General features: G+C 32.9%; 1 protein-coding gene across 1 annotated transcript in view; it reads left to right on the forward strand.

The window, feature by feature from the left end:
• Positions 1-490: 490 nt before the first annotated feature.
• The window catches only part of LOC110377827 (uncharacterized), a 57,249-nt gene continuing 44,851 nt past the window's right edge, over positions 491-12,888 (forward strand). Inside the window, exon 1 of the mRNA XM_049851470.2 lies at positions 491-681. The gene's annotated coding sequence lies outside the window, so the exon portion shown is untranslated. The remainder of the gene's footprint in view (positions 682-12,888) is intronic.

The following is a 12,888-nucleotide window of genomic DNA, read 5'->3' on the forward strand; positions in this document are numbered from 1 at the left end:
TATAATTACAGTTAGACAGTTAAGTAGCTCCAATTATCGCAAAAAGTAATAAAGTTCTTGATGCGAAAAAGTTAAGAATAACAGTATTTTTCTTTTTCTATGAAAAACATTTTAAATATCTATATAAGTAGTATACTACATAGTTATTAAAGATGTTTCACCCGTTTCCTAACAAAAAATACCCTTTGCACAAAAAAAACATTCCATATTCTTCCCTTAACTATACTATACCCTTTCCAAACCGAATTTCATTTTAAAAGGTCCAGTGGTTTAACAATGACAGTGTTTTATAAAAATACAAAAATAATTTTAGCACTTACTAATTTTACATTAATCACTAATTTCATATCTGATTTTTTACTAACATTTTCGAAAAAAAAAAAAACAGAAAAAAATAATAATAAATGAATCAGCACACATATCCAACTTGAAGTACGAAAATCCGAGGTCAGCAGAGTTTCATAAACGATTGTATATAAGCCTCCGTCGCATCTCATGTGAGGTTGTTCTTATCTGTCGAACGAAAGTGCTGCGCCAAGCGCGAGCGGGAGAAAAACGAGTAAAAAAAATAATAATACGAAAAAAAAACCCATCTGTGATACGTATTAAGCAAAGTTTTATCGTGAACAGTTTCAGTGTGTTGTGATTGTCAGTGTGGAGTGGTTGCCGTGATAATTTTATGTGAGTTTTTTTTTTACTAAATTTTTTTTACTTATTTTTGCTCTTTTTTTATTTTTTGTCGACCAGTGAATAAAGTGAGGTTTGGTGTTTTTGGTAATTTTTGATACGCGCGTTTATGTCTATTGTATGTGGATTTTTTCTGTTTCCGTGGTTTTAATTTTGGATTTTTAATTTATGAAAATTATTTTAGTTTTTGCTCTTTATAAAATATATTAATGGAAAAATAATGCAAGTTTAGGTTTTAGTTATTAAAATAATAAATAATAGCTTAGTAATTCGAAAATTTAAAGTGGTATTTTTTATATTTTACTAAAACGAAACATATTTATTTTTTATTTATGTTTAATATTTTCGTGGATATTAAAAAATAAGTAAAATATTAATATATTGAATGAACTAATTTAATATATGTTTTAAGATAATCATTACATTCGTATTCAATGCGCTTGCGGAAAAAAAGACTTAAAGTTTTTTTTTTGTTGCATAATATTATTAAATTTGTGTGTCCAATATATTTAACGATATGTTCGAATATATTAAACTTAAGAAACGTAGAAAAACCTAAATGTCATATTGAAATTATTGCTTGACCTATGTATAATATTTTGACATACAAAAAATATGATGTTTTAAAATATATTTTAATAGTGACTTTTAGTACTTATTAATGGTTGTATATTCTTGAATTGAGATAAAAATATACAAAAATGAATATACTGTCTGTAATAAAAAAATTTAAGATACCTATCTTTCAAGTTTTTTTTAACGTTTGCATAATTAACAAAATAGTAGTCATCGTTATTTTTAGCAATTAAGGAATTACAGTAATTGTTAATTGTTCTTAACTGGACTTACGATAAGATAGATATTTTATTTTATTTTAGCAGTTTTTTTAAATCCTATTTTTTATATTTATCAGGGAAATATTTTAAAATTTTGCTAATATAAAAAATATACTTATCAAGATAGTTATAAAAATCGCAAATAATAAAAAAGTCGTAAAAATAAGAAATAAAAACCCAGATAATGTAAAAACTATGATCTACGTGACAGTTTTACTAAATAAGTTGGTAGATACTTATTATTCTGTATACATAATGTGTACCGTGTAGACATCTATTAATAAACACTTAAGATGTACGCTTAAAGGATTTCCCCAATACATAAAAAAACTAAGTTTACAATACCAAAAAAAATGGGATTTTTTACTTATTAATTATATACCTAAAATGTTTAACGTATTCTCGGTATAATATTTTTTGCTATTTGAAAAAACTGTAGTTTAACTAACTTATTAACTCTGAGAATATCACATATTTTGCAAAAAAATCGAAAAAAGGATTAAAAATGTGTAATTATTTTTCATTTTTTTTTTGTATTTGTTTCATTACTTAAAATTCAGTTTTTTTTATAAAGAGATTTAAAGAAGTTCAGCTTAGACCGATTTTTTATAAATCTCTTATTTATGAAAGATTTATTTACCATCAATCCCTGTTTTCTAAAGTCACATTTTTTAAATTCCCAGCAATATTATTTTTTATAAAAAATATCGTTTTTAAACAGCTACATAACTAGTACCTAGTTACTGTCAACTGAAACCATTGCGTATGTTTAACCTCAAGTCCTATTATCACTTGCTATAAAAGAAACTTGCTAACTGTGCAGGAATTTCGTATTACAACATACAATACATACATACAATTTTATGACATCGTAGAAAACTATAGTTTTCATAAAAGTATTTTTAAGAGATGATTGTTATTTGCTTTTTTTATAATTTGTTTTATATTTACATAATTAATTTCTAAATGTAGTGACGAAATTATAAATAGTACCTTTATTTTTTAAAGATGACCTTTATTTTAAGAAAAAAAAATGTTATTGAGTACCTCTTCTTTTTTGGGAAGTCAGTTAAAACATGACGAATAGAATATCCCTTTTCAAAAAAATATGTGACACTAGAAATTATTTATCTACGAACACTAGTCTATATCTTGCTTATAGGTATTTATCTATATTAACCCACATTTATGGATTCCATAGGACACAAATAATTATTTTCAATCAATACGAAACAATCATAAATATAACTACCTATAAACATATAAAAATGTCAACCAATCCGCCATATTGGACAATTGACAAGTAAACTTAAACTGACGTAAGTAGCCCTTTGCACTTACATAAATAAATAACTATTACATACATACATACAATATTAATTACATATTATATAATTTATATAAGAAAGGCTAAACACGTTTGGTATAGAGAATTCTAGGCTAAATTGTAAAACGCCCTCCGGCAAAATATAATGTGTTGAGTGTTTTGCGTCAAGCTGAGGACCGAGCGGTATGGACCATTTTAGGGGAGGCCTGATGAACTGTAAGATACCATCATCACCCGCCTTATATTGTCCCACTGCAGGTCACACCATCATCATTCATCTTAGACACCAGCATCATCTCCCGAGCCTTTTCCCAACTATGTTGGGGTCGGCTTCCAGTCTAACCGGGTGCAGCTGAGTACCGGTGTGTCACAAGGAGCGACTGCCTATCTGACCTCCTCAACTCAGTTACCCGGGCAAACCGATACCCTGACTGAAGATTGGTATCGGATTTTCTGGTTTCTGACTACCCGTAACGACTGCCAAAGATGTTCAAATGACAGCCGGGACCTACAGTTTAACGTGCCATCCGAAACACAGTCGTTGGTGTCCAAGATACACTTAGAGAGTACATACAAAATTATAAAAGTTGCATTGGTAGTTGCCTCGCCTGGAATCGAACAAATACGTTAGCGTTTATCTCTTTACCCACTAGGCCACCACGACTTAAAATTATTAATCCATGGTAGTGTTAAAATATCTAGATGTTAATATTTAAAGGATTATTTAACTAAAACTTAATGATTAACTGTCGGCTTTCAATCAGAGGCAATCAAGAGTGATTTAATACATACATTCACTTCCATTCGTGTTATCTTAATTAAGCCGGTTTTGTTCTGAATGTGCCTCTCTATTTAATATATAAGATTATATAAGGATCGCCATGATGGCCTAGTTAACACCATCGTTAAGAGGTCTCATATTCGATTCCTAGATAAGACAGAAGCGTTACTGACTTGACTAAAAGATTGCGATTTTTAGTACCTAAGGCTTAAGAAGGAACATGATGTGTTTTAGTCAGTAAGACTCCCTCACGCTGCACCCACAGCGGGAGCCGTCATTTGATGATTTCCCATAAAAAAGTTACAAAGTGGTTTCATGTTACTATTGTCTACTCCTTATACATAATATCCAAAACCATATATTTATATGTATATAGTCCACCGTAGTCACTTTGCGGGGTTTCAGAAACTTTCGAAATGCAACCTGGTGTTTGAAAGCTAGGAAAACCGAGAAAAACAAATAGTATTTACTACTAAAACTTACTTATTTAACTAGAATCCTTACAAGGACTTAAAAAAACTCTTATTTGGTAACACATTAACATAGCCTACATTACTAAAGTATACTATATCTTCTAATTAATGAAATAATGCTTGGAATTCACTTAATTATGTCATAAAATATTCTACTGAGACACTCATTGATAGGTGTAGTTTTTACGATCGAATATTAAGACTAGTTAAAGTCCGCGGTTTTACTCGAATCTTTGGTAAATAGAAGTATATTTTTGCCCGGGTTGAGGACATCAGATAGGTAGTCACTCCTTGTGGCACACTGGTACTCAGCTGCATCCAGTTAGACTGGAAGCCGATCCCAACATAGTTGGGAAAAGGCTCGGAGGATGATATAGTAGTTTACATACATAGTTGCCAGCCATTTTTGGCAGTGAATAGAAGACGATTTTACATACATTTATAAAGATGGGCATTCAATATCCGTGATGACGTTATTATTACGTAACTCGCATTCCTTTAGCTCATAATGGTGACAAATAAAATTTTTACATAAGACTAGCTTCTGACAGCAGTTTCACCCGTGTCCTGTCGAAACTACTGCCCGTACCGGGATAAAATATAGCCTATGTTACTCGGGAAGAGTGTAGCTTTCTAACAGAGGAAGAATTTTTCAAATCGGTTCGGTAGTTTCGGAGCATTTTGGGTACAAACAAACAAAATGTATTTAGAATTGGCACAGTTTTCAAATCCAAAATGGATGTATCCTAGTTTTTTTGGTCGAAAGCAGATGTGTCATTAGCAACTGTTTTTGGCGTGTTTTTCTAAGCGGTGTCAATAAAAATAAGAATCTAGTTCGGTTAGTGATCTTTTGCCTTTTTCAATTTTAATTGGGTTAGTAGTTTATGTAGTTAACTTGCTTGAATCATCTGCCTACCGTTTTACCAATTTCGTTGGCTACAACAGGATAGAACTACTGAACCGATTTAAATGAATTTAGTACACATACCGTATGGACGGAACATGGGTTTTTTTATGGCTGCGGAAGATAGTTCTCTCAGAACGCAGGTGAAAAACTGATACTCATCAAAACAATGAATATATGAGTCCTAACTTTCATTTTTTAAGTAAGAAATGTTTTTTTTCTATTCTCATGAACTACTAGCCGTTTTTCCGCGGTTTCACCCGCGTCCCCCGAAAGAGTGTAGCTCCCCAACAGTGATACAATTTTTCAAATCTGTTCAGTAGTTTCGGAGACTTGAAGATACATAAAAACAAACATTTTTTTTTTTCATTTTTAATACTTTAGTATGTATAGACAAGTGTCAGTTTTAAAAAATCTTCCACGTACACATAAGATGCGCACGCGCGTACCACGCGGTGCCTCTCTCGATAGCTTACGAAATAAGCCGATAATAAGTTAAAAACTAGCTTCAAGCTGTTTGTAACTTTATATTTTCAAGGTTTAACTTAACGGGCTTGGCAGTAAGTTACTTTAGACTAAGTTTTTACGATTTTGTAGTATTTTTTATTGAATAAAAATACCATCTAAATTGAGAGACTCCTCTTTTTTTAGAAAATCGCTTTAAAACCGGCCAAGTGCGAGTCGGAATCTATGAGATATGAGATCACAGACGGACGGACAGAGGAGCGAAAACAATAGGGTCCCGTTTTACCCTTTGGGTACGGATCCAAAAAAAACTACGTTTTAGGCCAAATTGCAACTCTATCAGTTAATTCGTTTTAGTTTGAAAGCATAATGAATTCGCATGAATGTGTTTATGTATGTAAAAAAGGCTGTATGAATTAATAATAATATGAAGCATAGAGACAGTTTGGAAAATAGGAAAAGAGAGTTTTCTATAAGTACATAATGTGAGTGAAGCCGCGATTAACCACTAGTTCAAAAATTTTTACTTGATCTCATACAAAATACACGTGTTAACATTATTTTATGACCTACCAAGTAGGAAATGTCGTTAAAAGTAATGATAAATATATTTTTATTGTATTAAATTCATATTTTATTAACTTAAGTCGGCTCTCAACATCCTTTATAATAAATCAATTATTTATTGTCAAATATCGGCAGCTATTTTAGTAAAATCGTTGAAGATTATATATAAATATAATGCTAGCCGTTTTCCCGTGGTTTCGCCAGTGTTCCTTGGGAACTACTGCCTGCACCGGGATAAAATATACCCTATGTTACTCGGGAAGAGTGTAGCTTTCTAACAGTGGAAGAATTTTTCAAATCAGTTTTGTAGTTTCGGAGCCTAAAAAATTTTGTTTTTTTTATTAGTATAGATATATTATTAGTTTAAGTTACCTCTCAACATCCTATATAATAAATCAAATATTTATTGTCATATATTGTCGACCATATTAGTAAAATCGTTTAGAACCATAGATAATATATAATTAAATTCGGAGTTCCGTATACGAAAAAGGTATGTTGGTCGACTTTACTTTTTTTGCGTTTTTCTTATATTTGGTGAATGCTTTTAGATTTTTTGTAGCGTGGGATAATACATAAGTATTTGGGTGGACTAGTGAAATCTATATTAGCTGAAGAGTTTTTTTAATAAAGAGTGGTTATTTCAGATAATACCTACTGTAAGATAGGTAGTTAATCAAAGAAAGGTTTAGATTATTATTTGGGTACGTGAAATAGTTGAGTAACGGGATGCAAGCAAAACTGAAGGCAAAAGCTAGTATTTATTTTAAATTATAATAAAACTCTAAAAAATTCATTAAGAATATTTTTAACATGCTATATATAATATATATTTTTGAAAATATATAATGGTTCAGTTCCCAAACTACAAAAATTTACTTTTTCGAAATGTCAATTTATTTTCAAGAGACGGAGAAAGAAGGTTGTATGTTTTTTCACTTTGTTTTCTTAACGGAACCCTAAAATAAGGGTTTTCCAACCAGTTATGTTAATTAATATCCATCTTATTCTAACCTTTGTCCTTACAATCTTATTGCTATCTGTTGCTACGTCAAACCAAATAATATAACTATCCAGTAAAATATAATAATGACGAGGAAAACTGTTTTGTTCAAAAAAAGTTAATAAATATGTCTCGTTGTGTGACACCATTAACCTTTTCTTTGATTAGTTTTATTGTGAATTTATTATATAGAGGTATGTACCTAAAGTAGAAACATCTATACTAATACATATAATAAACAGAAAGAGAAGAACATTGATTGTATTCTAATGGCTCCGAAAGTACTAAACTGATTTGAAAACTTCTTTCACTATTAGAAATTGCTTCCGAGTGAAATAGGCTATGTTTAATTCGGTTGCCAGTAGTAGGGAAACCGAGGAAAACTGTTTTTATTTAATTAAGTATATAGAGATTTTTTCGTTTAATTCTTCTTTAAAAAACGTACTTTTTTGTCACTTCTGCATTAAACTTATTAAGTCGCTTAGGAGCGTTTTAACTTTGGTAGTTAATCAAAAAGCACTAATTGTTTCTAAATGCTACTCTTTCATGCTGAAACTACTAAATGGTTTTCTATAAAACTTGGCAGTTACATAGCTTATACATGTGAATAACATACACAGTCCAATTTTCACCTTTTATCCAAGTGCGGGAAGTCAATCTCTCTAAAAGAAATTCCATCAAAAAATCATCTGTTTTCGATCTTCGCGCTTAGTAACAAAAGCTATATATTTTGATTTACATATACATATATACAGAGAAAAATAACCAATTTGTATATTAAAATATTTTAGCTATATATCTTAAAAAACAATAGCCGTCAATCCTGTCATATAAATCAGAGAAGACAATAAAATGCTTTATCTATATATTTTGAACTTGAATATATATAACTTTTTATGGTTTAAAATTAACATAAACACAGTTTAGACAAAGGTTAGTGATACACATTAAACACTCTTTTGTTTCGAAATTTTGATAGCATAAAGTATGGTTATGACATTGTAATATTTAAATAGATCCATATTAATTAAGGTTAAATACATAGGTATATATTTTTCATCATCATCATCAGCCTTTGTATCGTCCCACTGCTGGGCTGCGGCCTCCTCTCATACGAAGAAGGATTGAGCATTAATCACTATTGGTATATAAGTAATATGTTCTACTGAACCGATTTGAAAAAAATATTTCACTGTTGGTAAGCTACACTCTTCCCGAGTAACATAGGCTATATTTTATCCCGGTACGGGCAGTAGCTCCCACCAGACGCGGGTGACACCGCGGGGCCACAGCCACAGTCATACATAATTTAATATAATAACACAAAAATAACAATACTCTCAACCACGTCAATCGAAACGTGTTTGACATAAAAATAAGATAAAAATAATGATTACATATAAATATTATATTAGGTATAATAATAATCTACTACAATATTAGGCGGTGTCTTGATATATCTATAATTTACTAATTTAAATGAATATAACTGGTTATGTCAGTTTTATTTCGTAAATATATATTTCTGGGAAAGACTATCTATTATTTTTGAAGTGTTAAAATTAACATACTTAATTACCTACCTGTTTGTATTAACTGTCCTTTTTTTGTAAATTTTTTCGTACTCACAAAGCAACTGAACCGATATGAAAAATATTTCACTGTTGGGAAGCTAGATTATTCCCGAGTGATGTAGGCAATATTTTATTTCTTTATTTATTTACATAGATATTTACATAGATATATACAATACATATTTACAATAAATATCAAAAACTATTTTTAATTAATTTATTTATCTCTTTTCCGGTTAGAATGGAAGCCGACCCCAACATAGTTTGGGAAAAGGCTCGGAAGATGATGATGATGTATCTCTTTTGCATTTAAAATTATCTGCCTAGCCTTTTCTCAACTACATTGGGGTCGGCTTCCAGTCTAACCAGATGCAGCTGAGTACGAGTGTGCCACATGGAGCTACTTACTGCCTATATGACCTACTCAATCCAGTTACCCGGACAACCCGATACTCCTTGGTGAGACTGGTTATCAGACTTACTGGCTTCTGACTATCCATAACGACTGCCAAAGATGTTCAAATGACAGCCGGGACCCAACAATTTACCGTGCCTTCCGAAACACGGAGGAACTTGATAGAAAAATTCTTGTTTTCATATTGCGTCAACAATGATCTACCATATTAAACCAAGGACAGTAATATTTACATAGAAAACCCATAAACACTATAAATGACGGAATGTTTTGGTACAATGTTATTTTCTTGTGTTTTATGACAATTTTTAATTATCAATAATATAATAATGCTCAATCCTTCTCCGTGTGAGTGGAGGCCTGTGCCCAGCAGTGGGACGATAAAAAGGCTGTAACAGTATGACAATTTTAGACCATGTGATCAGAGCATGCAACCTCTCTATGTTTTTTATAACTGTTTCACTGGTGTCCCGTGGGAACTACTGCCCGTACCGGGATAAAATATAGCCTATGTTACTCGGGAAGAGTGTAGCTTTCCAACAGTGAAAGAATTTTTCATATCGGATCAGTATTTTCGGAACCTTTAGATTACAAACATTAGTATTAGTATAGACTATCTATCACCAAAATAACCTGGAATTTTACGATTTTAAATGAAATATAAAAAAGATAGTTTAAATAAAGCGTGAGAAAGGAGAGAAGCTATTTTTTATTCAGCTATGAGAAGTAGCTTCTTTTAACGACTAGTTTTGCATATTTTCAGCACAAACTACTAAAAGGCGCGCCTAAAACGCATAACTCATTAAACCGCCTAAAGCTATACTTCTAAAAATACGTATAAATAAATAACATCTTTACTTGAATCTCTGACTTTGACAAGCAAGGCCAAATAGCTGCTTACCGACAGTTCATCGTAAATCTTATATTGATTCGATAAAAATGACGATCAAACGTCAATATGTAGTAATTAAATAAAAGAAACTCGTTTTTTTGACGTCTATTAATAAGCTTCTTATGTTTGACTAGCCTCTGCCTACGGTTTTACCCGTATCTCGTAAGAATTACTGGATAAAAAGCCTGTTGCCAGTTCGTTTGGGAAAGCAAAATAAACTGTAGGTCCCGACTGTCATTTAAACATCTTTGACAGTCGTTACAAGTAGTCAGAAGCCAGTAAGTCCGACAACCAGTCTTAGCAAGGGATACCTAGGTAACTGGGTTGAGGAGATCAGATAGGCAGTCGCTCCTTGTGGCACACTGGTACCCAGCTGCATCCAGTTAGACTGGAAGCCGATCCCAACATAGTTTTGAGTAACCAAAGAGTTTCTCGCTCGTTCTTCCACATAGGAAGCTACTTATGGAATAAGCAACTAGAATCAAACTTATTTATATTTTTGACGTTCATAAATGCTTGTAAAGGCCTAAATGAAATAAAATGATTTGACTTTGACTTTAAAAAGACTAGGCATAGGAGTCAGCATTACATTTTTGCCAATTTCTCTTCAGTCAAAACGATGTTTATATATATACTACGTAAACTGACCATACAAACATACACAACTACATATAAAAGGATAGTAAGCATAAAGTAGTAAGTATGGCAGCCGAAGAATTTGGTGAACACAAACCTGTTTGATGGGCGATCCTGTTTACCTTTAGTTTACGCAAGCGCAAGTTGCGTGTAGCTTTAAAAACTTATTATGCAACGCAATTGTTTGTCTCTGGATTGTCCGGTTAAGTTTATCATGTGGCTAGCCTTTTCCCAACTATTTTAGGGTCGGCTGAGGAAAGATTTTGATGAAACTTGGCTTTAAGAAACATAGGATAAGGTAGGAACTCCAAGCATCACGATATAAAGTAGTATATAAAAGCATCGAGTCACAATTTTACATTATATGCATTTTTAAAATATATAGCTAGATGTTAGGTAGAAAAACATGAAGAAACAGATATTTAGGTATTGACAAATGGCTTTAAAATTATATAAGAAAGTCATCATCATTATCTCCCGAGCCTTTTTCCAACTATGTTGGGGTCGGCTTCCAGTCTAACTGGATGCAGCTGAGTACCAGTGTGCCACATGGAGCGACTGCCTATCTGATTTCTTTGGCCAAGTTACCATGGCAACCCGATAACACTTATTAAGATTGGTTGTCAGACTGCCAAAGATTTCAAATGACAGCCGGGACCTACCAATTGAATGTGCCTTCCGAAATGCTCAAAAACTCGTTAATACATACATGAACTTCTTCCCTCAACCGGGTAAAAAATTGCCTATTTTTAGTTTCTCACTATTTGTCTACTAAAAAACATTTTAACCGATTCGGTAGTTTTGGGGTGAAAGCGCGACATAGAACTGCATTTATAATATTAAGTTACGATAAAACTAAATAGGTATAGCAAGATATTAAGTAAAGATAAATTATTATACTTTAATATATAATTACCAAATACATGTGTTACACTATTATCTCGAAGCCAATGGAAAAATTTGCTAACAAGATAAACATAGCCCGAAGCAAACCTAGTATGCGCTTGCATCACTCGAGTAACTGACAAGATTATGTCTTATTATGTAACCAATGATTTGATGACGATAACTGTTTAATATTTAACTAAAACGCTACTGTAATACGCGATGACAGATATATTTTAACCACGCCTTTTCCCAACTATGTTGGGGTCGGCTTCCAGTCTAACTGGATGCAGCTGAGTACCAGTGTGCTACAAGGAGCGACTGTCTATCTGATCTCCTCAACCCAGTTACCCGGGCAACTCAATACCCCTCGGCAAGACCGGTTGTCGGACTTACAGGCTTCTGATTACCCGTAACGACTGCCAAAGATGTTCAAAAAGGAGTGACTGCCTGTCTGACCTCCTCAACCTAGTTACCCGGGCAATCCAATAACCCTAAGTAAGACTGGTTGTCAGAATTTCTGGCTTCTCACTACCAGCTGATAGCCGGGACCCACCAATTTACCGTGCCTTCTGAATCTCTTTTATCCATAGCTGGATCTAATTTAAATACAATGCAAGCGTACCCACAGGTATACACAAGTATAATCTAACTCTTTTTTTGAAGATCATCTGTTTCTGATTATTCATTTGACTCACAAATGACCTTGACATATAAACCTTGAATCCATCAGAAGTAGGTGTTCTGTGGGCGATTTACTTTCAATCTCAATTTGGACTCTAAATTTAGGCACGTAAGAACTATATTCCTATAAATTAAAAGGCTTAGGGGACGCGAAAATCATTTCTAAGAGGATACTCATAACATATAAGGTATCAATAGACAAACTGACAATTATGTTTTATAAGGCTGAGTGTTTATGAATCATGAATCAGTTAGACTGGAGAAATACTTTGTATGTATGATGTCCTCCTAACCGATCATCGGCTAAAGCGGCTGTTCTCATGTAAGGAGATCAGCAAGCTGCGCAGGACATATTATAGTGCAGGCACATTTGCTTGGACACAGGTGCACTCACCATTCCTTCACTCTCATAGCGCGATGGGACGGCATTTGTAGGTGTAAATGTGTTTTAAAGTAGACTACAGAACAAATATAAGAGTCGTTGGTCATCATCATCTGACGAGCCTTTTCCCAACTATGTTGGGGTCGGCTTCCAGTCTAATCGGATGCAGCTGTGTACCAGTGTGCCACAAGGAGCGACTGCCTATCTGATCTCCTCAACCCAGTTACCCGGGCAACCCAATACCCCTTGGTAAGACTGGTTATCAGACTTTCTGGCTTCTGACTACTCGTAATGACTTCTAGTCTTAGTTGATAAATTGGCTATATAATGGGCTATATAAAATTAATTTGCCAAATTGGACCAGTAGTTCTTGAGAA

This window comes from Helicoverpa armigera, chromosome 29 (assembly GCF_030705265.1).
Source record: "Helicoverpa armigera isolate CAAS_96S chromosome 29, ASM3070526v1, whole genome shotgun sequence".
Taxonomy (NCBI): Eukaryota; Metazoa; Arthropoda; class Insecta; order Lepidoptera; family Noctuidae; genus Helicoverpa; species Helicoverpa armigera.